General features: G+C 40.0%; 1 protein-coding gene across 12 annotated transcripts in view; it reads left to right on the top strand.

The window, feature by feature from the left end:
• The window catches only part of CELF2 (CUGBP Elav-like family member 2), a 553,335-nt gene that overhangs the window by 377,402 nt on the left and 151,570 nt on the right, over positions 1-24,363 (top strand). The gene's annotated exons all lie outside the window — the stretch shown is intronic.

Here is a 24,363-nt window from a genome sequence, read left to right as displayed (position 1 = left end):
GGGTCTGGTGTTCCTGTTCTAAGCTAGACCAGGGTGAGTGAGGTGGCTCTAGCTATGCTGTGACTGCATGTTTCTGGACAAACAGTTAGATAAAGTTGAGTTATGTCATTTACCCAAGACAGCTTATGTCAGTCTTAGCCTTTGACCTCTTACTCAAGTTCGTTTGCTTTCTTATAGCCAAATAACTCTCCAGGATAATCCTCGTCAGCAGAAGCAACATCACAAGAATGAGTAATAAACTTAGAGGCTTGAGACATGGGAACACTGTCAGGAGCAAACTGGGAAATTGCATCGTTTTAAGAAGAATGAGTGGTTATCACAACAGTAATTTAAGAACATAACAGTTAAGACAGATTATTTGCATGCAAAATTCTGTAGCAGAAGTAACACTGGAAAAAACTTCATCTAACTCTAGAAATGAAGCTGTGGTTAAACCACTGGGAGCTACCAGCCAGCCAGTGTCACTTGTTTATCTGTAGCAAATTAGAAACAACTCATAATTTGAAAGTAGAATTTTAATATTGTTTTTTTCTGTCTTTGCTTCAGATTTTGCTTTCTGTACCCCATTGTGTTCTGAATACCAGATAGGACCATCACAAGTGTTGCATTTTATGTTGAGATTGTCTGTCCACTGCACTGGATGCAAAGACTGTCTGCAGTTTCAGTTATTTAAGGACAGTGAGGGACCACTGATGAGATCCAGATGTGCAATTATTATCCTTCTCAGGCTGGATGTAGTGGTGCTTCCTCTTACCATGGGTTTTCCTGGAGTTTTTGAGGGTACCGTGACCACATTTTAGCTCAAAGATGGTGAATGAATGTCATGAGTGTAATACAGCATTATGTAGAGAAGCAGCATTTCGAGACCTTGGATGGAGCCAGCTGGTGCTATTTTTGTCTTCTTACCTCAGGGAAGAGAATAAGAGGGTTAAAATGGGAAATTACGATGCCTTACTCGTTAAGGCTTTTACAGTTACAAATGAGTATGGGGTTAGAAGAGATGCCTTCTGGACCATCAGAAGCAATTCTTAGTACTTTGAGATTTCACCTTTTTCCTGAAATGGGGAAATCATTTATGCATATTACACTTCCTAGAAGATAAGGTATTTTTCTGCAATGAGATTGAAAAATGAGACTTCTGCAAACTTTTTGTTTCAGTCAGTCAATCAGCTTTGATTTTTAAATCGTGAAATTGCTCAGATGTGGGTGAGCCAAACTGAACACCTGTGAAATACATCTGCTGATGGCAGCCAGCGACACACAGTCAGTGCAGTACCAAGCTAATGCCCCTCTGATGTGAGCCCAAGTCAATCAGGATCTGATGCTTGTGTGTTTAAAGCAGGCATTCCTGAAACTTTGAATTTTATAATAAGAAAACATGTTTTCCATTTCTTACCACAAGTCTTGCAGGCTGAATTTCTTCAGTCAACAACTTCCTGGGTTCCTGGAAAATTCGCAGAATCCCTTTGGTTGCCAGAGTGTCCTTGCTCTTCCCAGTGGTCCTCTGCTGTCCTTCTTGTCCCTTGCTGTGACTATCATGCTCTTGCCACCACATCTAGAAGCATCTTTCCTGAGTGTGCCCTTTTTCACCCAGGGAGCTCTGTCTCTCTATTTGCAGGAGCGCAGGAGCAGCCTGGGAGAACAGATGTAGCCTATTTCAAACATTAAGTGTTCTCATATACTGGAAATTGGCTTCCTTGATTCCCTGAACATATCAGACGCTTCTGCTTCAGCCACAGTGTAAGCCTCAGGTTCTCTGTAGCCAATGATCACCTTGACTTGACTCCTTCTTGGGTGGCATTTGGAGGGTTTGCAGCAGACTGCAAAGCCTATAAATCCTTGGAAACCCATTACCACAGATTAAAAGTTTTTTTTCAGGAAGCATTTTCTATGTTCAGATACAGAAAAGGGGAACAAGGGGTAATTTATGGGGTTTTGCTGTATTTGTTGGTTTTTGCAGTTAAGGGCCCTTTGGAAACATTCTCTTCAACACTCATCAAGGTTCTGATGCAGCCACTGTGTCTTCAGACTTTGTTTCATTCTCCCTCAATCCATCTTTGTCATGATTTACAAATAGAACAAAGGTGGTCAGGGGTGAATGAAACCAGACATTCAAAAAGAAAAAAGGGACAGCACACCTCAGGAGCATTTTATGATGAAGTGATCAGATCAGTTCATACACTCACTACTACTGACCTTAATGTGATGACAATTTAGGAGCTTTAATGATCTGTATCAGCATCTTCATCAGCCTACAGAAAAAAAGCAAAAGCAAATATTAACATAGCTGATTTGTTTTCTGATTTCACTTTATTTTGACATTCTATGTATCCTACCCACTATGACTGTTCACCATAACACCATTGTTGTACCACCTCCACTTAAACTGAATTAAATATTGCAGTAAAAAGAACAGTATTATTTGGGGTTTAGAAAGATTTGAGGGTTGTTTGCATTATCTAAGTTAGCTTGTACTGTAACCAGGTCTAATGACCTTTTATTTAATAATTTAGAACTTGGCTTCTGATGTAAATAATACATATATGCATAGACACACATATGTAATATGTATGTTTATATATATAACACATTTAAACAGAAAAGGACAGAGTACTCCCATGTCTGCCTTTCTAAGTGGGATCTGTGGATATATTGTTGAGTTCATAACCCATCATCTCTATTCTCCCAGGCACTGTAAAATTCATTAAGCTAAGTAAAATGGCAAATTATTTGCTGCTGTTGAAGTATATAGGAGCGTGCTTGTTTGATTTTTGGGCTCTTGTCTCTGTTGCTTACCGAGCAACGTTGCCTCATATTAGAAGGGTCATGATTTCAAAAGACTCTAATAAAGCGAGTCATATTATGTGTGTGCATTAGAGTGTAGCAAAAAGCCTTTGTTCATTCTGACTGCAGTGGAGCTGACTTAATGCCCTGTTCTGCAGCTGTTCCCTAACTACTACTCACTCCAGTAGTTTCTCCTTGCAAAGACCAGTTTTGTCCATCCTATGCATTTGTTCAGGAATGTTTACAGTAACATCATTTGAGGGTTTTCTAGCCTGTGACCTGTCTAATGAAACAACTGGATATTTGTTAGTGTAGACAGCTGAGGCATATTTTCTGCACATAAATTTAAGAGAAGAGCAGCAGTTTTACACAGAGGTTTGATAGGCTGGAATATCTGTACAAATCAGCCCTCAAGGTGGTTAGAGCGCAGAAGCATTCATGAGTTTACTCCTTGCATCTTGAGTTCCCTTGTTGCAACTAAAGATATGTCAAATCATTTCTTTAAGGGTTTAGGGAGTGAGACTCAAAGGGCTCAACTTCAAAAGAGCCTGTCATTTGTTGGTTTGCATTTAGACACCTAAATAAGCAACCTAGTATTGCAGGTCATAAGGCATCCAGGTCTTGTTGGGATTGTTTACAGTGAACACTTCTGATAACCTGACTACATCTTTCAGATGCCTTAATTGGAAGCTGAACACAATGGCTCTAGCTTGGGCTAGGTGTGCTTAACACCACTGAAAACCCATTCCAGGATCTCTTGTTTTCCAAATGCAGCTTGTTGGTATGGATGGCAGTACTCCTGGCAGGCTTCTAGGCTTTGCACATCATCCTATTCACCACCAGTCCACTCAGTGGGTAGTGCATGCTCAGTAGCTGATAGCAGAGGCTGAGGGGGGAAAAGTATGCTTAGACCTTCTCTTCCTCCCTGCCTATACATAAAGTAAGGGTAAGGACAAGCATCTGCCAAGGAATCTGTCATTTGTCCTGGTTTGAAACCTATAAATAGCCAGATCATTAAAAGTGTCACTTACAAAATGCCTTTGTCACTGAAGCTATTTATGGTGTGGACTTTGGCTCTGCACAGTTTTCTAGGACTGCCAGAAGCAATGTATATCTACCTGGGGCAGTGAGGCTGGCAGAGCTGGTAGTGATTACCTCTTCTTTGCATGATGCTCAGTCTAGTCCAATCTTGAAACCTGGGGGTGTTATTATAAATTCATCTTGGTGTAAAGGAGAGCAAAATTTGGCCTCATATATTTATAACCAAATAAAAAACCAACCTATCCAATGACTAGCAAACTTTCCATAAAAATGTTTTAGATAGGGAAGTAAAATTATTCCCATAATCTTTAGTGCTCTTCAAGGGAAAGGAAGGAAATGCACTTCTTACTTTAAAGATATCATTGGGTTGCTGCTTACTGCCTGGGGAACCAAGAATGCCACAGCCCAATGTTGAATGCATGGACTTTAAATGAATTGTAATGAAAAGATGCAGGGACAGGGTGTTTGGTGGTTCCAGGGCTATTCAGAGACTCAGCAGACCCAGATTAATTTCTGTCCTCTGCCCCAGACCTATATTATTGCCCTGGTCAGGTTGCTCAGTCTATTAAGGGAGAATTATGCATGGCTGTCTCTAAGGGTATAATAGGATGATTTGGGTTAAAAGGGACCTTAAAGATCATCTGGCTTCATTCCCCTCAGCCATGGACAGGACCATCTTCCATTGCACCAGGTTGCTCCAAGCCCCATCTAAGCACTTCCAGGGATTGGACATCCACAAGTTCCCTGAGCAACCTGTTCCAGGGCCTCGCTGCCTTAATGGGAAAGAATTTCTTCTAATATCTAATCTAAACCTGTTCTCTTTCAGCTTAAAGGCATTTCCCATTGTGTTATCACTGCATGTCCTTGTCAAAAGTCCCTTTATGGTTTTATTGGGGACCACATTTAAGTACTGGAAGGAGCCCTAAGGTCTGCCCAGAGCCTTCTCTTCTCCATTCTGCAGAATGCAAATTCTCTCAGGCTGTCTCCATAACAGAGGTGCTCCAGCCCTCTGAGCATCTTCATGGCCTCCTCTTGACTTGCTCCAACAGGGCCCTGTCCTTATGGTGCAGCCCACGACACGGTTGGCTTTCTGGGCTGCAGATGCATGTTGCCAGCTAATTTTGAGCTTCTAATCAACCAACACCCCAAAGTCCTTCTCAGGACTGCTCTTGATCCATTTTCTCTCCAGCCTGTTCTTGGGATTGGGATTAACCCTGACTGACGTGCAGGATGTTGCACTTGGCCTCATTGAACTTCATTAGGTTTGCGTGGGCCCACCTGTCCAGGTCCCTCTGAAAAGCATCCCTTCCCTCCAGTGTGTCAGCTGCACCACACACCTTGGTGTTGGCAGACTGGCTGACACTGCACTCAGGCCTACTGTCCGTGTCACCAACAAAGATGTCACACAGGTCTGGTCACAGTACCGAGCCCTGAGAAACTCCACTCATCACTGGTCTCCATTTGGATATTGAGTCATTGACTGCAACTATTTGACTGTGACCATCCAGCCAATTCCTTATCCACCCAGTGGTCCATCCACCAAATCTGGTCTCTCCAATTTAAAGACAAGGATGTTATCCAGGACAGTGTCAAATGTTTTGTAAATGCCCAGGTAGATGACATCAGTTGCTCTTCCCTTTTCCACCAATGTTGTAACCCCTTGCAGGTTTTTTAGGGATGGTGTTTCAATTCATGAAGCCCCTCAGTATGTTGTAAACCTTCATTTTGCTCTAGAATGCTTGTGGATTAGGGGCTGTTATTATTTCCTTAGGTTTTTTTCTGTAGTTCCTGTGTTAACTGTGACATGATTTGATTTCAGATCAGGAAGGGTCTTTTCCCTTAACCCAAGCCGGTTAAATCATGAAGATTTTCTCTCTATTAAAAACACAGAAATGAATGTTACTCAAATCAATTATTACCAAAAAATGCTTTGCTAATTTAGTTAGGGTAGACTCTGCCCATTCCATTGTTTCAGTAATACATTGAATATGACAGGCTGGCTTGACTGAAGGCAGCCAGTGTGTATATATATAAAAATATATGTGTGTGAGTGTGTAGCACAGCTGATGCTCGCTGAAAGCTTTTGTGCAGTGAACCATGACATTAATAGTGAAATCAAGGTTCACTGGCAGACAGACATCAGTTTGCCAGAGGCCATCCCTCTTCTCCACCCTCTCTGGCACATTTGTGCACTCACACACACACACATGGATATATCTTGCCTGCCGATTTCAGGCAAATCCTATGGATACTTGTTCTCAAGAAATTTGCCAGCCAGCCTCTCATAGTGTCTCGTGTGCGTTCCTGCAGGCTGAAAAAAAATAAGTAAGAAGAATTACAGATGATTCAATTAAACTGATATTGTGCACAACAAAACTGAGAGCAAATGCAATTTGGGCCCTGTTCATGTGACTTAATTATCTCTTACCTCCCCACTCCACCCCCTTTTTTAGAATTTAAAAACAATTATGATATAATTGCCAATCTGGAGATCCCTAGATATGCAGTAAATATGCTTTGTCTCACTGAATGCTCTTTTCCTCCATTCAGAAATGGGACCTTATTAAAAATGCACTCATACAAACACCAAAAAAAATCACATAAAGTCATCAAATGACCTTCAGGAAATAAAATTCTGCGATGCTGTATACCCAGGAAAGACATACCCGTGTATTAAGTGAGCGAATCAGCTAAAGTCATTGAAGATAATTAGCTGTGTGCATTTATAAGATGCACACACTTTCAACACTTGAAGCAAATCCCTAGAAGTCAATTGAGACCTTATCTCATAGAAGCATGGAGGTACATTTGAGGACCAAACATGCCTTTTTTTGCCTGAATCAGTAACATGTTTCAAAATTTACTAACAGCTTTTTAATGTATAATCAGCTTGACTTAATTGGGAAGAAAAAAATCATGATCATTAGGAAGCCCATACTGAGTGTATATACTCACACGGTGGGAAAGTGCCTTGCAGTATACAGTAGTTTGGAGTAAGTAGGATCCATTACCCATATCTGATGAAGGGCTGTCAGATATGAAGCAAATTTAGAGACCTACTTGTCCCTTCAGCTATTCATCACTGCTGAGTGGCTCTAGCGGCAGCCGGGGGTATTTTTAGAGAGGAGAATGATACGGAATTTCTCCATGTGCCGAACATTAGCTGATCCCATTACTCAGAACGACTCAGAAAGTCACAGCTGACACTTCAGGTTGGTGGCAAAGAAGAGCAATTGGCTTAGAAGGGAAAGCATAGAGGAGACGCCTGAGGAGGGTACATTCGTGGGGACATTGCCACGTGGGGACTTTCATCAACTGCGGTCCTTGTGTTATTTGGGAGTCAGCAGCAAAATGCAAAGATAATTTTTGAAATATACATTTTCTCAGGATTCTGTGCAATGATGTTCAGGCATGTTGTCACATGATCCTTGTCATAGTTTGAATAGTAAGTGTAATAACTCATTTTTAGCTCCTTAAAGCATCTAGCAGCAGAAAAAAGGTTTGTCCTCAGTATCAGGATGTTTTCAAAACAATGGGGGCAGCTGACTATGTACGAGCTATTTTGCAAACATCTGAAGCCATCCATATTATCATTTATCATTATTTCTTCAACGAAGATCCACTTAGTTTAATGCTTATTTGAATTTCTTTTTTTTTAAGACCTCCAAATCCTAATAATGTGTCGAACACACTCCGCAATGTCAAAATAGGAAATTGTATGTAATTTTCTTTGACAGTAAGTGGATGAGTCCTTGCCAGAATTATTCCTCTTTGCACCCGGTATGAAGTCATTGCTTTTCTCCCATCAAGTGGTATTTGACTTTTTAAAACCCACTAACAGGAGCACTGCTGACCTTCTCCTGACAAATTCAGTCAGCGCTGAGTGGGGCTGGGGGAGCAGGGAGATGTGCTCAGCAGGCTCTGGTCTTCTGCCTGTCCTGCTGCAGCCCCAGCTCCACGCTGTCGAGAGCTGAGGGTGGGCACATGTTCCAAACATTTAAAAACAGGACAATTCTGTAAAGAATGTCCTTTTTTTTTTTTAATAGCTCTAGTAGTCACCCTGAGCACTGCGATACTGAACTTCCCAAGCTTTGGGCTTGCAATGAATAGCATTCATCTTCGCTTCTGGTTCTGATCTTGTAAAAGCTAACTCATGCATGCACAACATGATAGACCATGTTACGCCTCAGAGCCTTTTTCAGAGCTATCATCTAATACATTTTTTATAAGCCAGAGTGCATTCATAGAATTCTGCCTCAAAAGGCATTTGGTTTTAATGGCTGCACTGAAATGTCTAGGCTTGCTACTTCTGCTGTTTGAAACAAAAGGGTAGTGAAAATGTTGAAATTTTTTTATGGTAGCCTTTAAATTTCAGTGCTTTTTTTATTAAAGGTATGTTGTTTAGAAGTATAAGAAAGTCTAGAAAAAAGCTGCTTTCTGCTAGTCCTAAATGAAAACGGTAAGAATTTGGGCAGCCAAGAAGGTCTGTGCTCTTTGTGGAAGTGGTCATTTGAGTATATTTTATACCACATATACCTACATATGTGCATCTGCAGAGAGGCTGATCCTGAAATAAGTTAGATTAGGAAAATATTAGGAGCAGATTTCCAATGTCAGTCCTGAGACTTAGTTCAGGTTAGCCCCTAACAACAGAAGGGAAGACCAAAAATGGTTCATGGACATAATTTTGTAATATGCATCTAAGTATAAAAAAAATCCAACTCCAAAAATTTCAGTTGATTAAGGAGTGTCTGAAAATATATATATTTACCCTTATTGGAATCTTTAGTAGATGAATAGGTTTGTACTCTCACTGAGAAATTAGTTTTCTAAAGAAAATTAGTAATCTGAGGTATACAATAGTGCTCTTGAATTTCTCTAGTGCTGTGCAGGCAGGATTGCATTCTTTTGGCTTGCTTTGTTACATTTTGAAGATTATTTTGCTATATATGAGAAATTTGATTTAGCAACTTGAGTTATTCTTGGGTTTGTCTGTAACTTGAAAGCTTGTTTGTCTTTAAAATGGGGAGGACATTTGTTGTGGTAGAAAAGTTGAGACTTTACCTTTTAATGCTTTCTTGGGTTTCAAAGATAAAAATTCTGTTGAAGTATTTTAGAAAACCCTTTTTTTTTTTTTTAATACTTAAGAAAGGCTCCAAGATAAAAATTCTGCAAACTGTTTGCTGGTTATGAGTGACTTATTTTAAAAGCCAGGTTTGGCTCTGTGTTTGTCCTTTGAAAATCTGCAAAAACAGAGAATTTGTCAGAATTTGGGCCTTTGGTTCCCTTCTGTGTAAGAGATGGAGAGTGTCGTCTTCTTTGTCGTAAGAAAAATAATTTATCCTGACACTGCTATCCTCAAGTGAATTTGAAATAAGAGAGTTTAGGTATTTCTGAGTCAAATTAGAGGATAGGACAAGATAATTGACTTGTGTCTTTTGTGTGTAAGGTATTTGGCAGGAAAAAAAAGTCCAGATTTTATAATATTTCTTTAGTTATCTAGAGCTTGTAAAAGGTGGGACACTTTGCTTTGTCTTGGCATCTTGTTGCCCAAAGAAGTTGATGACCACATATATCTGGAAGTGTTCAAGGCCAGGTTGGATGTTGGGTTATTTCTCCACTTGATACCTGTGCCCAGTTTTGTGCTCCCCAGTACAAGACGTTGGCATACTGGGAGGAGCGTAGTGGAGGGACACCGAGATAACTGGGGATCTGGAATGCATGTAGGAGTTCCTCAGAGAGCTGCTTTATCCTGGAAAAGAAGGGGATGGAAAAGTCCAAAAGCTGTCCTGAACTGCTTACTGACAGGTTACAAAGACAACAGAGCAGGACTCTTTTTTTTCCCCAGAGGTGCCCAGGGTGCACAGGACAGGAGGCAGCAGGCACAAGGTGTTAGCATGGAAAATAAAAAATATTCACCATAGGGGTGGTCAAACACTGTTGCAGGCATCCAGAGGGACTGTCCTTGGAGATACTGAAATACCTGCACAGCCCTCAGCAACCTGATCTAGCTGGCCCTGCTCTGAGGGTGGCTTGACCAGGTGACCTCAAGATGTCCCTTCCAACCAGAATTACCCTGTGAATCTATGCTGACACAGGCTCTCTCTGTTTAACAATATAGTCATGAAATTTTAATGCTGACAAGAGGGAAGAGGTCAGTTCCTCTGCTTTAAGAACCATTTGTGTGAAGTTAAACCAAAAAGAAAAAAACAAAACCCAATCAGAATGCCCTTGGTGTGAGATTTGCACAACTCATGACCCAGAGTGAGCACATTAGAATTTTTATGTCACTTTCTGCAGAAGCAGAAATTGCATGGCTGTGTTTTGCAATGATTGCAGTAGTAATTTATGGTTCTTGCAGGAAATGAGTATTTGTAGCCACCTCCATTGCACTCTGATTTTGGATATGGAAAAGGAACTGCTTGGTTCCTGCAAGGACTGGGATGAGACAGTAGTGAAATATTTCTTAAGAATGAACTAAATGCCCACCTTTCTTCCTGCTTTTCAGACTACCAGGACAGGTAGAAGCACATTTAACATACCTAATAGAATTAACATCAATTTCCATAGGAGTGGTATTCAGAGAGCTTGATCAAGGTCAGCTTTTTGGTGAACAAACATATAAGACACCCATACTTTGCTTCCCCTCTCCAACAAAAACACTTAATTTGAATCTTTAGCTGCCTGTGCAACTCCTGACAAGATGCACCCCAGCTGGATCTTGTATACCATTGTATCTCTCTTCACTGTTTATCCTTTGGGGGTCTCTTACAGCCTAGAAGAAAGGGGTGCTACAGAAGGCTGCTTCAAATGTTTTAGGTGCTACTAGGATAACACATCTGAGATTTATGCCAATGAAAGGGTTTCTCAAAGACCAAATTTTCAGTAGTGTAAAAGGGCCCGGAATAAGACCCAAGTCTTCTGGGTCACAGTCCAGAGCCTGTATTGTTTTTATACTCTTATCAACCATGATCCTGAAGATATTCCTCTACCTGAAACATGATGGACTGTCTCACAGAATTTTGTTTGATCTGTTTTCTGCAGAAAAGTGTGTTTTGAACACCTGTATCAATGCTGAACCAAACAGTCTGTCATTCTAGATGTTTTTAAAAGCAGCCGACAGCAGCCTCGCTCAACATTTCTGCAGTAATGATGACAACCACTGGAATAATATAAACCACTTACTAATCAGTTTGCAAAGGCAGGACATCTGCTTTACACAATACAGAAGCAAATTAAGAAGGCTTTCACAGTAGACTGAAATTGTGTGTTAGACTTTAAAGAGAGAGAGAAAGAAACTAATGGTAAATAAATTGGACCACAGTGCTAGTTTTCATCCAGATGTATGTGGCTCTAAAACAGCTATCTCAGAAAGGTACCTATAATTTATTAATTCAAGATGACTCAAAAAGCAATTCCTACATAAATTTCTTTCCAACAACTTTCTAATCTCAGTAGGTTCTTGGCAGAAGTTGTGCTGGGAGAATATGTCCTCAATCACAGGCTTCACTACTGTAATTCCAGGAGGCTCTTGCCTGTAGACACCTGGCTTTTTAAATGTTTAAAGGGTTTTTCATGCAGGTATATCACGTGTTAGGTGCAGGTGCTGACTTTAAGCTACTCACTCCTACCTTGCATTGCAGAATAAAGAGGAGTCTGGGATTTGGGCATCCCAGATTTAATGGGTTTGATTTCTATGACTTTATCAAGGTTCCATCCTCTTCTTGTAGCAGCTCTGCCAGTTCTATCTGTCTCTGACAAGCTCCACATATCTCCTGAGCTAAAAAGTTTAATATTTTGCATGCATGAAAGACTGTCAGCTTGTGTTTCAAGATGCAGTATTTGTACAAGAAGGAGACTAACTCAGCCAGCTTCAGGGATTAAGTGTCAGAGTGTAAGACAACTGGGCAAAATTCGGATACAGATTTGATTTAGGTTAGGCTTCATCTTGGAAGCAGATCACTCAATTTATGTTCCTTTCATGGATACATATTTCAATAGACAGCTATGTCTAGCAAGGTTTAGAATTAATCTGGACAGAAATCCTTAAACTAATTTTTATCACTGTCTGTTCTGTGGCAAGGATGCAAGTTTAACCTGGTTTTTTATTTGATCTAAAGACCAGTGGGATTGGGATCTGAGGTTTTGTTTCCAGCTGTTAGCCACATCAGTATTGTTTGGTTAGAATTGGGAGACATCTCATTGCATGGAGGAGCCAGTCATGGAGGATGCTCAGTACCAGGCTTTGAATGCTTTTGATGGCACAACAGAAAGCCAAAATCTGATGTCCAGAGAAAATTAGTCCTTTTGGGAAATGCAGATGTTAAAGATCTGAACACATGCAGCCTTTAACTAGGAGAAAAACACACTTTATCAATATTTCCTTTTTTCTTGGAGTGGGGAATGTGCTCATTGGCTGAGTTTCTGTAGGAATTGCTGGCTTTGCTAATGTTAAGAGTAGCATTTCCCCACTTAGAAGGGAAGGACTGCATCAATTTGTGGAATGTATGTATATTATCCCTTTTACTTCTTCCTGGATATGCAGTTTCCACCTTCCTCTCAGAGCTGGCAAGTTTAAGATGTAAAGCAAAACATAATACCATTACAGAGGATGTTTAAAGCCCTTCAGGAATTGTTTTTCATTTAAGTCCAAACTAATGATGTGCAGATTTTCTTCTGTCTATTTTTAAAGGTGATGAAATATTTACTACACTGTGTTACACTTTTTCTACATTAAGTGTTCTGGATGCACATCATCTTAAAACTGAAATGGCACAACAAAGTAATAATGGAGCAAGATTCCACTAGAAGCTTTTTCTAAACAAAAAAAAATGTGTGAAAGTACGAATTTTGGGGAGTTACTCAGTGTTTCTCTCAGCTGATCCTCTGATCAAGGATGACAGCAAAGACTGGTGGTCTTATAAGAAACTGTGGTCTCCTGATGTCTGTGGGTTTCAGCTGTCTGCATTAAGAGATGGGAGCTCTTGGTAGTGCTGCACTGAAGCAAAATGGAGCAGCTCACTGGAGTGCTCTGTTTCACCACTGCCTTGGCACTTGCTGAAGAGTGTGGGTTCATTGACTCTGTCCACACTTCTTACTAATGTGAGATGGTGCTGGTCTGCACAATACTGGCCACAACAGGCTTAGAACCTGCTGCATAATTTAGCCTAATTATTCATTGTATTTCATTTTGTTGCCCTCTCTACCTGGAAACAGAGATGTTGCAACACAGCCAGAGCATCTCTAAGAATCCCCAGTGCTCCAGACACTTAGAGCACCCCTGTTTGGTCGGTCAACTCTTAGGTGCACATTGCAACATCAGTACTTGTTTTTGGACTAGAGGCCCACAGAGAACCCCTGCAATAATATTTCCACAGTAATTCAGGATTGAACTCCCCATGGTTAGGATATATAAAGATATTCCAAGGATGGCAGCAATTTGTGCCTTCTGCACAGTGCTTCTCAAACCTCAAAATGTCTTTCCCTCAGCAATTTAAAGGTTGCTGTTGGCTGTGACTGCAGGGGAAAAGACATTACTGTTTCTGTGAAGAAGTTAGTTGTGAACACTAAAAAGCTTCAGTAATTTCTCTAAGGGGAGGCACTAAATCTCATAAAAATGACTGAACTTATGCATAGCTTTGCTGCATTTTGTTGATATAAATAAAATCAAGGTACATTTCATAATAGAAGACAGGTGACCTGAAAATTCTATAAAGGTGTGAGAGAATTAAGGATGATAATTTTCAGTTACTTTTGAATGATATGGCTCCATTATAAACCATTTAATGCAAGATGCAAATGAGTACATCTGAAAAGGGAACTTCATATTTGTGGGTTAGCTGTAATTGAGCACAGTATGTATTCAAAGGAGTTGCTGAGGAAATGAAAGTTTAGGCTAAATGTGACTATTCTACTGGAAAACCAAAAAATGTTTTAATCAAGTACTGAAAACAGGTCCTTAAACAAATAGGACTTAGAGGAATGCTGGGGTACTCTTTGGAGGCATGTGATGACTACAGGATCTTGAGTAATTAGGGGATTCTAAGGCAAAAAGAAGAGCCCCCCAAATTGTGCTTTTGCTGCTGATATTTGCTGTAGAAAATCCCAGTTCATTCCAGATCTGGCACGCTCAGCACTCTCAAAGCAGCAAATTTGCTTTCTCATCAAGAAGTTTTGATGAGAAGGTGCCTTGAAAGCCATCGGTGCTCATGGAAGTGGGAAAGAGACACCAGCATCTCTCGTGTGGCAACCTAGTGGCCAATGCTGACCCCTCAGGATGGCTTTCTCAAGGGCGGGTATGCCCAATGCTTTGTCTTCTGAGAACAAATTAGTTGTGTTCGAGGGGCAGAAATGGCACTGACTACATGCAGAGCCACTGAGATGGACAAACCCAACCCCGAAACTCCACAACCACTGGAATCAAAGAGGAGCAGCGAGGTCAGGGACCATGGCTGTTAGAAAATTCATTAATTAACATGCCAAGGGGTATTCAAAGGCAGAAGCCATAGTATATCTCCCCCTGGGTGAAGCTGGAAGATAAATATCACCCCGTGATGAGGCAGGGAGGTCGTGTGAAAGCCTCTGCCAGCAGATCTAGCACAGACCTTTGTGGTACCTTTAAGTACTGATGATGTTTTCCTCCTCTCTGGGAAAACCCTGAAAATGGCATTTTCTAGCCCAGAGCCACTGAGCAGAAGCAAGCAGCTGCAATCTGTTGACATTGTATGTTAAAAGCCACAATCTGTATCTGGCAGGCGAGCAGAGATTTTGAAGTTCGAGATCGTTGAAGTAGCTGAGGCAAATAGGCAGGAATGGGTGCTTTGGTCTTTAATTTGTATTCAGTTTTAATATCATTTAATTGATTTTTGAAGTATTTTTGGAGCTTTCAAAGAATTCATAATGGTCTTTCAGAGCTTTAGATACAGCGCATCATATTTCCAGTTAAAGATTCATTATTTAATTAATGCAGCTCAGTCATGCCCTGATAAATACAGGCACCATCAGAGCTATTTTTGTTTCCTGATTCATTTCTCCAACCAGACTGAGGAAACACGGCCTTGAACCGTGTTTCTAATGGTGAACTAATTTCCTGATGAATTAAAACAATGAAGAGAATTATTTGCATGTATTCTGCTAAGGATTCTACCATATAATACAGAGATTAATAATATCATTAAATTCTTCCCTCCTCCAAACACCTAACTAGATTTTACTAAGCCACACACTGCAGTAGAAAGCCAAACACTGAACAGGAATAGTAGCTAATATATAAAAAGAAGATTAAGAAAAGATAAATAACATTTTTAACTCGGTTTTGGCTGTACTGTTTTTATAACCCAAACCCAACCTCTGTTTCTAAACAATTTATATGCTGTTTGGCTATTAGCATTGCTGCCATTTAAAGCCCTCTCCTTTTTCTTCCCTCTCCTCTAGCCCCCAGTATTTCATTTTTATACCTGTCATGAAACGGTTGGGGTCGGAAGTCAGCACAGAGTGCATCATTTGTACATTGTGTCTCTTTTCCTCATGTGCCTCTGCTGCCAGAGAAATTGAACTTTCATCCATTAAAAATCCATTTATTGTGTCTTGACTTCACTGAACTAAGGAACAGGACATTTCATCAAACAGTGCAGTTTAAAATCAAATTAAATTGTACTAGTGCCCAGAAAATGTGACAGGACAAAGACCTCAGTCATTTAAAAAATCTTTTTAAAGACCTCCCTGATTGCACTTACTGGTTCTTTCACATGTCCTTTAAGGTTCAAACTGGTCAGTGATGCAAGGACTTGGCATGGGACACCTGAAAGGACCCCTTTTGTGTTTTTTAACCCCTTCCCTCTTTCCATAAAGCAGGTGGTGAGCACTCCTTCCAAATTCATGCTCCCTCAGGTTTGACACCTGCAAGCTGAGCTGGGTGTAAGTGGTCCCCAGTTATGATGTCCTTCCCTGTCCTTCCAGGCCATCCTTTATGTCAGAATCACTGCCCCAGAGTTCTGGCAGTACAGGACTGCCATCTACAGTGATGACTTGTGTTGAGGTGTGCACCATGTGTTTGAGTCACTCAGCAGCAAACCCGTGAAAATCTGGGGAAGCAATGCTTGTCCAGTAAACTTGCCTGATGGCTTTTTGCCTTGGTTGAACACGTGTCCCCCAAAATTGGGTTTGCATCAGATATTCTTTTGTGAGAACCTGGTCTCTTTGTTGCCATATGTACCCACAACATGGAGGGGAGAGCTTCCCTAAATATGGTTCTTGTCCTACTTACAGTTGATGGGCCACTGGAGTCAGAAAAGCTGAAGGTTCACAGATGGATTACAGAATTAAATTGTACAACTTGCAGGGCTACATATGTACAGGGTTTCTCGGAGTCCGGGAATGAAACTGGGGGCTGAGAAAACACCCATCTTCCAGACCCAATTGCACAGGCAACAGCTGGAATTTGCACGGCTCCTTATTCAATTAATATTCAGAAGTCACTACTGCATTTTCCCAAGAGCAAAGAGACAGTAAAAGCAAGCTGCTATGTCTGACTCCACTGTTTGTCCTCCCCCTTATGCAGTGTTGGGTTGTTTGGTTGGTTGTTGGTAGTGTTTTGTTTCTATTTTAACCTCTCATAAATATGTGTTACATTTGGCAAAGAGGCAACTGGGGACCTAGAAGAGAGCAGCAAAGTGGTGTTCCAGAAGCCAAGAGAGAAGCATGTTTGAAGTGAATTGCAACAGATTTTTGTTCAGATGGGAGATGCTTGATTTCGGTTTTGCTTGACTTGCTTCCATGTGGAGTGAACTGCTGAGATGCTTGTTTATAGTTCAGATCTTTCTAAGGTATGGTTTGGGTTTGCAGTCTAACCAAAAACAAGAGGAAGGTTTACTACAGTGATAAATATTTATTTGGATATCATGCTCACAAGGTTTCTACAATGTAAGCAACAGATTAAATACAAGTAAGTTATCACTGCCTTTCATTTTTGAAAAATGAGGTATATCTTTTCACTTTTGGACTGAACTGTGTATTCTAAGTGGAAGCAGATTACAAAATGGTATTTAGAAAACACGATTTATAGACCGTTCTTTTGTTTATATATACATAAGAGGTGTCTATTCTGTATGTGTGCAGGAAGAATACAGACAGTATGATGGTTTTCCTGGCTCCCAGGCTGCTCAAATAGAAGACCAGGCCAGAATGTATTCCCTTATGGTGCTTTCTGGACTGAAGCATAGTCTGGCCCTTGAATTGCATGTAGTGCACAGGCTCCAGAAGAGTTGATTCTCTGGCAGTGTGCTTTTTTTCCCTGCAAGTCCTGGAGTAACAGAGGTGAGAGTTACTAAATTGCATAGCTCGTTACTTGCTGTCTTCAAGGAACGATTTCATCCTAAAATAATTTATCATTTCTTATGAAGTATTGACAAGTGACCAAAAGCTAAAAGGAGGTTGTTGAAGTCAAGTTTTTAGTTTGCAATCAAAATGAGAGGCTTTGGGGAATCTGGCTTCCTTCTTTTTCTGACCCATAAATATGAGGGCAGTGAAAGTGGGAAGCACTACAGCATTTTTTCATATGCTTGGTCTTGTAATACATCAGCTCAAATCATTCATTGTCAGCTCCTATTCATACCAACATAGGCTGAGAAGATGCAGATCAGTGGTCTTGGCTTCAGTGTTTGGCTTTTTGATTTCAGGATTTCCATGTGCATCAGTTGCATCATTTTAATAGCAAACTGTTTTCTTTTTTCTTTTTTTTTCTTTTTTTTTGTACCTCATCATGGTTTAAATAATTTGTTTTCATTTAATTTGTACCCTTTTTTATTTTGACAAATTACGATTATAGTGTTCAGCTTTATCATTGTCTTATAAATGATATAACAACTGCTTGTGAATGCCCATAAGTTTTTATTGTTGTATGCGAATGTTAATAACAACATTGCAGAATGGCAGAGAAGGTTTAGCCGAATAATATTTGCATTTCCTCTAGTAAAATATGTACCATAGTATAATTCCTGTATAGTAAATCCATAAAATCTCTTATCTATCTGTGCCATGGTAATGGTTCAAGTACAAAGCTTCTAAACAGAAGGTGTATGTTGCATCTGTGATGTGGATAGATAGAAAGAATCATAACCCTTCTAGGTATAAACGGTTATGATTCATCCAATGCCTGAGAAAATTATTGCCATGCCCAGAAATTCCATCTCTTGCTTCCCCATGATTGAATGGATATCATGGCCTTCCTGATCACTGCACAAATTGCAGTATGTGTGTATGGAGCAAGCAGCGGTCACAGAGTTGAAATGCAAAATGTTAGAGAAGTTTGAAGCATTTTGGTGGTTGGAGGGATCAGTCCCTCTATTCCCTTTTCTGGGCTGTAGAGTTAGGTTTTAATTATGCATAATGACATCACTAGGGAATAAATGATATCACAAAGACCAATTTATATCAAGTCCTATTTAAAAAAAAAATCCATTTCCTCTAAGGAAATATTCTTTATTTCCTAAATAATTTCCTCCTTTTCCAGCAAATTTTCTGCATGGTGCTGGTGTCTAGACCATTAGGTAATGTAAATTTGCACCTCTGGGGTCATCTGCCCCAAATCCTAAATCGAAGCGACCGGAATTATCAGGGCCTTGTCATGCAATTGTACACAAAAATTCCAAGAGCAAAACACCAGATTAATTCTTTTAATTCCCTCTTGTTAGTAATATGTTGTTGTCATACTTTGCTTCTTTGTTTTAGTTTGAGAGGATATTAATGTGTGTCTGAATGGGATTAAACATGTATAAACCTTGCAGTGACTGATGATTTAGGAAATCATTGTTTTCTTCAGCTGGAAGGTTTTATTCCTGCAAAATGCTCCTGGTCTTTTTTGAAAGCTTAGTCAAAAGCTTATAGCTAAAATTAGGGAATTAAATATGTTTTACTAAAAATTTATCGCACATTGATTTCAATCACTCTTTTAGAAAAACCTCAATGAGACACCAAACCAGGAATAAAAGAACCACTTAGGCACTGAGTGTGTTTAACTTCCTGATTATTTTGTTGTGGCATGGCAGGAATGTGGGACTGGTGGAAAGCCTTGAGGGGGAACCAAACCTGCCGCAGGAGATGGACGGGATGGCCAGGCAGGAGTAAGATGAGGCTGGTTCATCCAACTCTGCATGGGGAGTCAGGCACAGCTCCTGCCCTTTCCTTCCCCATTCCCTAGAAAGCTGGTGCTGTGACAACACGACCTAAAACAGCAAAGCGAGGGGAGGCTGCACCCTACATCTCCCCCTGTGTCTTCCCTGGCCCAGAGTTCAGTGTCTGTGTGGTTTTCTTCCCCGAGCAAATCTCAGCAGTCAGGGAAACAATCTTAGCACTTTTAACGCTAATGAAAGTTGAAGGCAGTAAACAAAATCATGGAGTAAATCATCCAGTGCTGACATGTCTTTTGGACAGCAAAGAGCATTTCATTTGACGATGTGAAATAACATTTCCGTTGTGGTTTTGCTAGTCTGATAATTAGAAGTGATTTAGGACAGCAGTAAAGGTGCCTCTAATGGGCACCTCATGGGTGTTAATAAAAGGCAGAATACATTAAATGTAGTGATTTGTGATTGGGCTGATGGGGTTAATATTTTCTTAGAATATAGTCAGCCGTTTTTCTTCCAAGTAGCAATGTAATGTAATTATAAGTACCTTAGTAGATGGACTCAATTGCTCCTATCATGAAAATTAATTTCAGGATCATGCTGAGGCTTTCTTTCCTTTCTTCTTTATTTGCTGCACTGTGCAGGGGGTAGCAGACACATACAAATGAAATTATGTTTGAACAGACCTCACGGAGGCCTGGCCAGTTTCTATGAAGACTGAAACTGAAATCTAAGGGAAAGGACAGCATTTCTTTTTACATTCCTTTACATATTTTGCACCTGTAAAACTCCCACATTTCTCAGGTGCTCTTTCAAAGCACTAGACAAAGCTAGACAGGTATCTCCAAATTATAAGAGGGAAAAGTGAGATACGCTGAATTTTCCCCAAATGTTTCTCTTAAGTAATTTAGGAATGATCAGAGCTTTTCCAATAAGTTCTGCCAAGCTTTATAATCAAGCTTCTCTAGCACAGGTAAATGTTCTTGCTGTAGTATTTGTAAACACCCCAATACCTAAATAATATTAAATAATAATTTCAATAATAATCTTTTGTGTTCTCCATTCCTAATGCATGGCAAAATACAAAAAGTGTAACTGGAAGTTATAGTCCCAGGATATATGTTTCTAAATTTTTGTGCTAAGTGCAAGTCTAACATATAGAACAGTTGCAAAAGTTTGCAAAGAATAACATGAACAAAAACCTGACATAAAAAATGTGCACTTAGTTATATTTTGGCTGTTACCAGTAACTTTAGTCTTGAAGAACTTAATGGAATTAAATCAAATAGGACTCTCAGACTTTGCTCTGAAAACATACACAAATTTAGAGAGATATCATCAACATGAAAGTGTTGGATTGCTGCTGTGTGGTTTGAAACCTTAATTACCAACACTCATTAGCAGATATACATCTGACCTATACAGATTTAAAGCAGCTAAAAATAAGCCCTAAACCCATGGAGGAAGAGGAATGTATAACAGAACAAACTAGTGAGTCTTGGTCTGTTTGAAAGCAGTTTGTTGCATACTTTTAAACCCAAGGCAGAGACACCCAGGATTAGGGGTTTGTAAGTGTGAAAGTGGATCCCAATTTGAGCCGATGATGTAAATCTGTATTTGGGCAGAATTTCAATGGAAGGTTAGGTGTCAATTGTATAGACTTGGCACTCTCAGAGAATTTGCTGTCTGTGCTTCCTAAGTATTAATATTTCTTGTTGCTCCTATTGCAGGCATTAAAGTGTTAATGAAAGAAAAAGATAGTCTTTAAATTCCTTTCCAGAGAATCCTTTGCATGGTGAGGGAGAGAGAAACACAAATATACTTGCAAGTTGAGGCAGAACTATGCTGGAGTTCATCACTCCCTTTACTTTGGTTTTCTGGAGAGGTACTTAATGCTGTTTGAACATGACTGTATAGCGCCATTAATGTAAGAATTTTCATTCGCACGGTGCAACACCAGAAAGATAATCTCTGTGTTAAGTACTTTTCCTTTATAATCCCTGGAGAGTCAGAACTCTAAAAGCAAATATTGTATTTACCATAGACTGTAAAAGGGAAGAAATGAGGCTAAAATTCAAAGCAGCAGGGATAAAATAGAGTTCATTTTGGATGTCTGCAGTGGTACTATGAATATATATATACACTCACTGTTATGCTTTTTATATTATCTCTAATTTGAAATAAACAACATGATTACAGATTAGATCAATCATGGCTTCAGTATTTCTGGCCAAAGCAAGAAAAGCCTTGATGTGCCAGCTAACCGCGTAATCGAAGCAGAGATTGTTTCACTGCTGGTGATTTGTTTAAGGATTTTAATTTACAGTAATGAGCATTCTTCTCTGCATTGTAACCTGGCTCCCCATGTCTCCCTTTGGAAAACACTCGCTGCTTGTATATACCAGTGGAATGATGATGTGAGGCATTAAACGACAAAATAAAGCAGTTGAGTGCTGCTGCCTGACATCTCTTCCAGAACTGAACTGAGTGGGTAAATTGATGCCTAGCTGTCCTTGCTTTGATTTGCACAGCAGCTCTGGTGGGAGCTGAGCCACTGGTGGGGACTGGGGGATGTGGAAGTGGCATGTCTTTCAGAATTCATCAAGTGAACAGATAACCAGTGCACTCCAGAGGACAGTTCTGCCTTGACTACTGGAAGGACTGAAGAATCAGATGACTTTTTTCTGCATCTAACTTGTGTGTTTCTTCTTATGAAGTTCAGCAAAGGAGCAACATGCAGTGGCAGCTGGAGAATATCACAGGTGCTTGAAAGCAATTTGACACAAACAGTAAAGAGAAAAAGACATCAAGAGTTTACAGCACGTTTATTGTTGGGCAATAGTTATTCAGACTGGAGGAGAGCTGTTGGGAATCCAGTGTTCCAAAATGATAAAACATGATGCTAGGAGCCTGATGTTCAAGTTCTTTGAAGTTGCCGTCGCTTAATCTGCTTTCGCAATACGGTCCAGAAGTGATGCAGTAATAAGGGCCAGCCGCCATGATTGCCTTTCTTAATGGTGTATTTTTTAGTGGACTTATCAGTTTAGTCATGAACAAATACATTAAATGTAAATAAGAGATGTTTTAAGGACAATTCAAAAGAGAAATTATAGGACAAAACCCTGTGAATACAAAGGGAAGTAGAAGAATAACGGGTAGCATTAAGAGGAAAATGTGGTCAAACTTATAGAAAGTTATTTGAATGTCCAGAAAAACAGGTTTGATTGGTTGCTCCAGATGGACAAATGATGCCTTTTCCTTTGAATTTCCTCCAGGGAATGAAAGCTTTCCATGTTTTCAGTGCTTGTCTAAGGAGCTTGATGGACTTTCTCTTTCAGGTGCCTGGAAGCCTCAGTCATATGGCAGGGTCCTCTTTCTTGTGAGCAGCTCAGTTGGTATTGAGAGTAACAGTCAGTTATTCAGACTATTATTCATGTAATCCAAAATTGGAGATTTTGTTTCTGAATTTAGGGACTCCTGCTAACCACAGGATTTTGTTCTCCTCCTCAGGAGGCTGTTCTTTAGACTGCCACTGCTTGAAACCCATGCTTAGTTTGCTCGTTGATAGTTCAACAGTGATTGTATTCACGGTTCATTTTGCTTGGATGCCGGTGACTTTAATCTTTCCGTAGTGTCAGTGGTGCAGTTCAACTCTGATGTACATGTTCATCGTCCTGCTAAATGGAAAATCCCATTGCAGTAATGATTTCTGTCATCTGTAGGACAGTTAGGAGAAAGCATGTTGTGGATGTACTGTGAAAAAAGAGGAAATGGTAAGAAGTAGAAATACAGGTTGTGACCAAACCCTCAGTCTTGTCCACTGTGTAACTGTAATTTAGATGTAAGTCTATATACATGAAACATTTAGTCATATGGTGTACCTGTAACTGTTAAAGGAATGAGCTATTGGTTACAGAACCACCCAAGTGTTGCACAAGACTACTGGGAGGTGTAATAAATGACACAGGCAGCTGAAACAGTCAGGCAAATCCAAGTAGCTGCAGTGTTACATACTTCTGTTTAATTTTTCAATGAGACACTTGGAATGACATCTTTTCTTTTATAAATGCCAAGGAGAAGGATTTTCATAGAAAGCATTGCAGAACAACACAAGTCTTCGATTTCACAGGACTTTGCAACAAGTAGAAATATTAGTCACCTGCTCAGAGGGGAGTAGGGCAGATGAATTAAATCTTCCTTGCATTTCTATTGAGCTTCAGCAACTGAACTTTAATGCTTTTTAATTGCCTTTCTTACCTGGCTGGTGAGAGGGGCTGTATTAAACCACAAATACCTTAACATCTGGGGCTCATTTGTTGCAAAATGAACACCATCTCCTTTAATTCCCTATTTGTCTCTCTCTCTGCTCTTAAAATATTTGCCTTGTACTGATTCCCCTTGCTAATTGCAATCCATCCAGCGCTGTATGGGAAAAAAACCATTTCAGTTGCATGATTTAATGCTTTTAAGTCATCTTGGCTTTGCTGACTCATTGGTCAACCTTGAAAAATCATAGCAGTGCAAACATCGCAATGCCAGCAGAGGACTAGCAGGTTGCGCAGGGGACTCTGTTACTGATTAGTGTCATTTTTTTCGGAGTTGAAAGAGCTATTGTGTTTAAGGCCATGAGATTTAGAATTAGGAGTAATTAAAAACCAAGGCTGCTGCCTTTATATTTTTTTAAATATGAAGGGCCCCTGGAGTCTCTGTAGTCATTAGAAAATCCTATTCTAGTGCTAAGCCTGTCCTTATAAGCAGTTCTGTTGTTGGCTTTCCTGAATGTAAAGCAGGATCTTGTTGAGAGTGGATGATGGGGTGGGGGAAATATCATAAAGGAAGGGGAGAAGAAAAGTGTGAGTGTGTATTTGGGGGGCAGATATTTAGTGATTGTGTGGCTGCTTTGTAATGTGTCCTTAGCAACTGGCTTTATGCTCTAATGGGAAAAATAGATGGTGGGAAAGCATTCAAGGAAAGTGGGTCACATTTGATCCATGACCTAAAAGGAAAAATGGGGGAAGGGAATAATCAGCTCAGATCATTAATAAGGAGAAAATTTATCCCTATAAAGCTCATTCATCGAACTGTGCAAAAACTGCTATACTGGTGTCTTGATTATGTGATAGAAAATGCAGTTCCCGCTCTCTCAAAATACAACAATTGCTCTACGGCTTTGTATTTAAAAAAAAAAAGGAAAGAAGAAAAAAGTTGTTTGTTTTAAACGCTCTCCAGCAACACAATGATTAGACATGACAGTTTGGCTGTGGGGCCTTCCTTTCAGTTCAGGAAAATATAGAACAGAGCTGAGCTGTCCTTTCCTGGTAAAAATGAGGTCATTTGTAAAGCTTTGTGTACATTTCTGCAGCACTCGTGGAACAGAGCTCACAAAACAGCTCTCCTGAAGCCTCAATCCTACCTC

This window comes from Pithys albifrons, chromosome 3 (genome assembly GCF_047495875.1).
Source record: "Pithys albifrons albifrons isolate INPA30051 chromosome 3, PitAlb_v1, whole genome shotgun sequence".
NCBI lineage: Eukaryota > Metazoa > Chordata > Aves > Passeriformes > Thamnophilidae > Pithys > Pithys albifrons.
The sequence above is the reverse complement of the archived record's forward strand: the minus strand, read 5'-3'. Positions and strand labels throughout refer to the sequence as shown.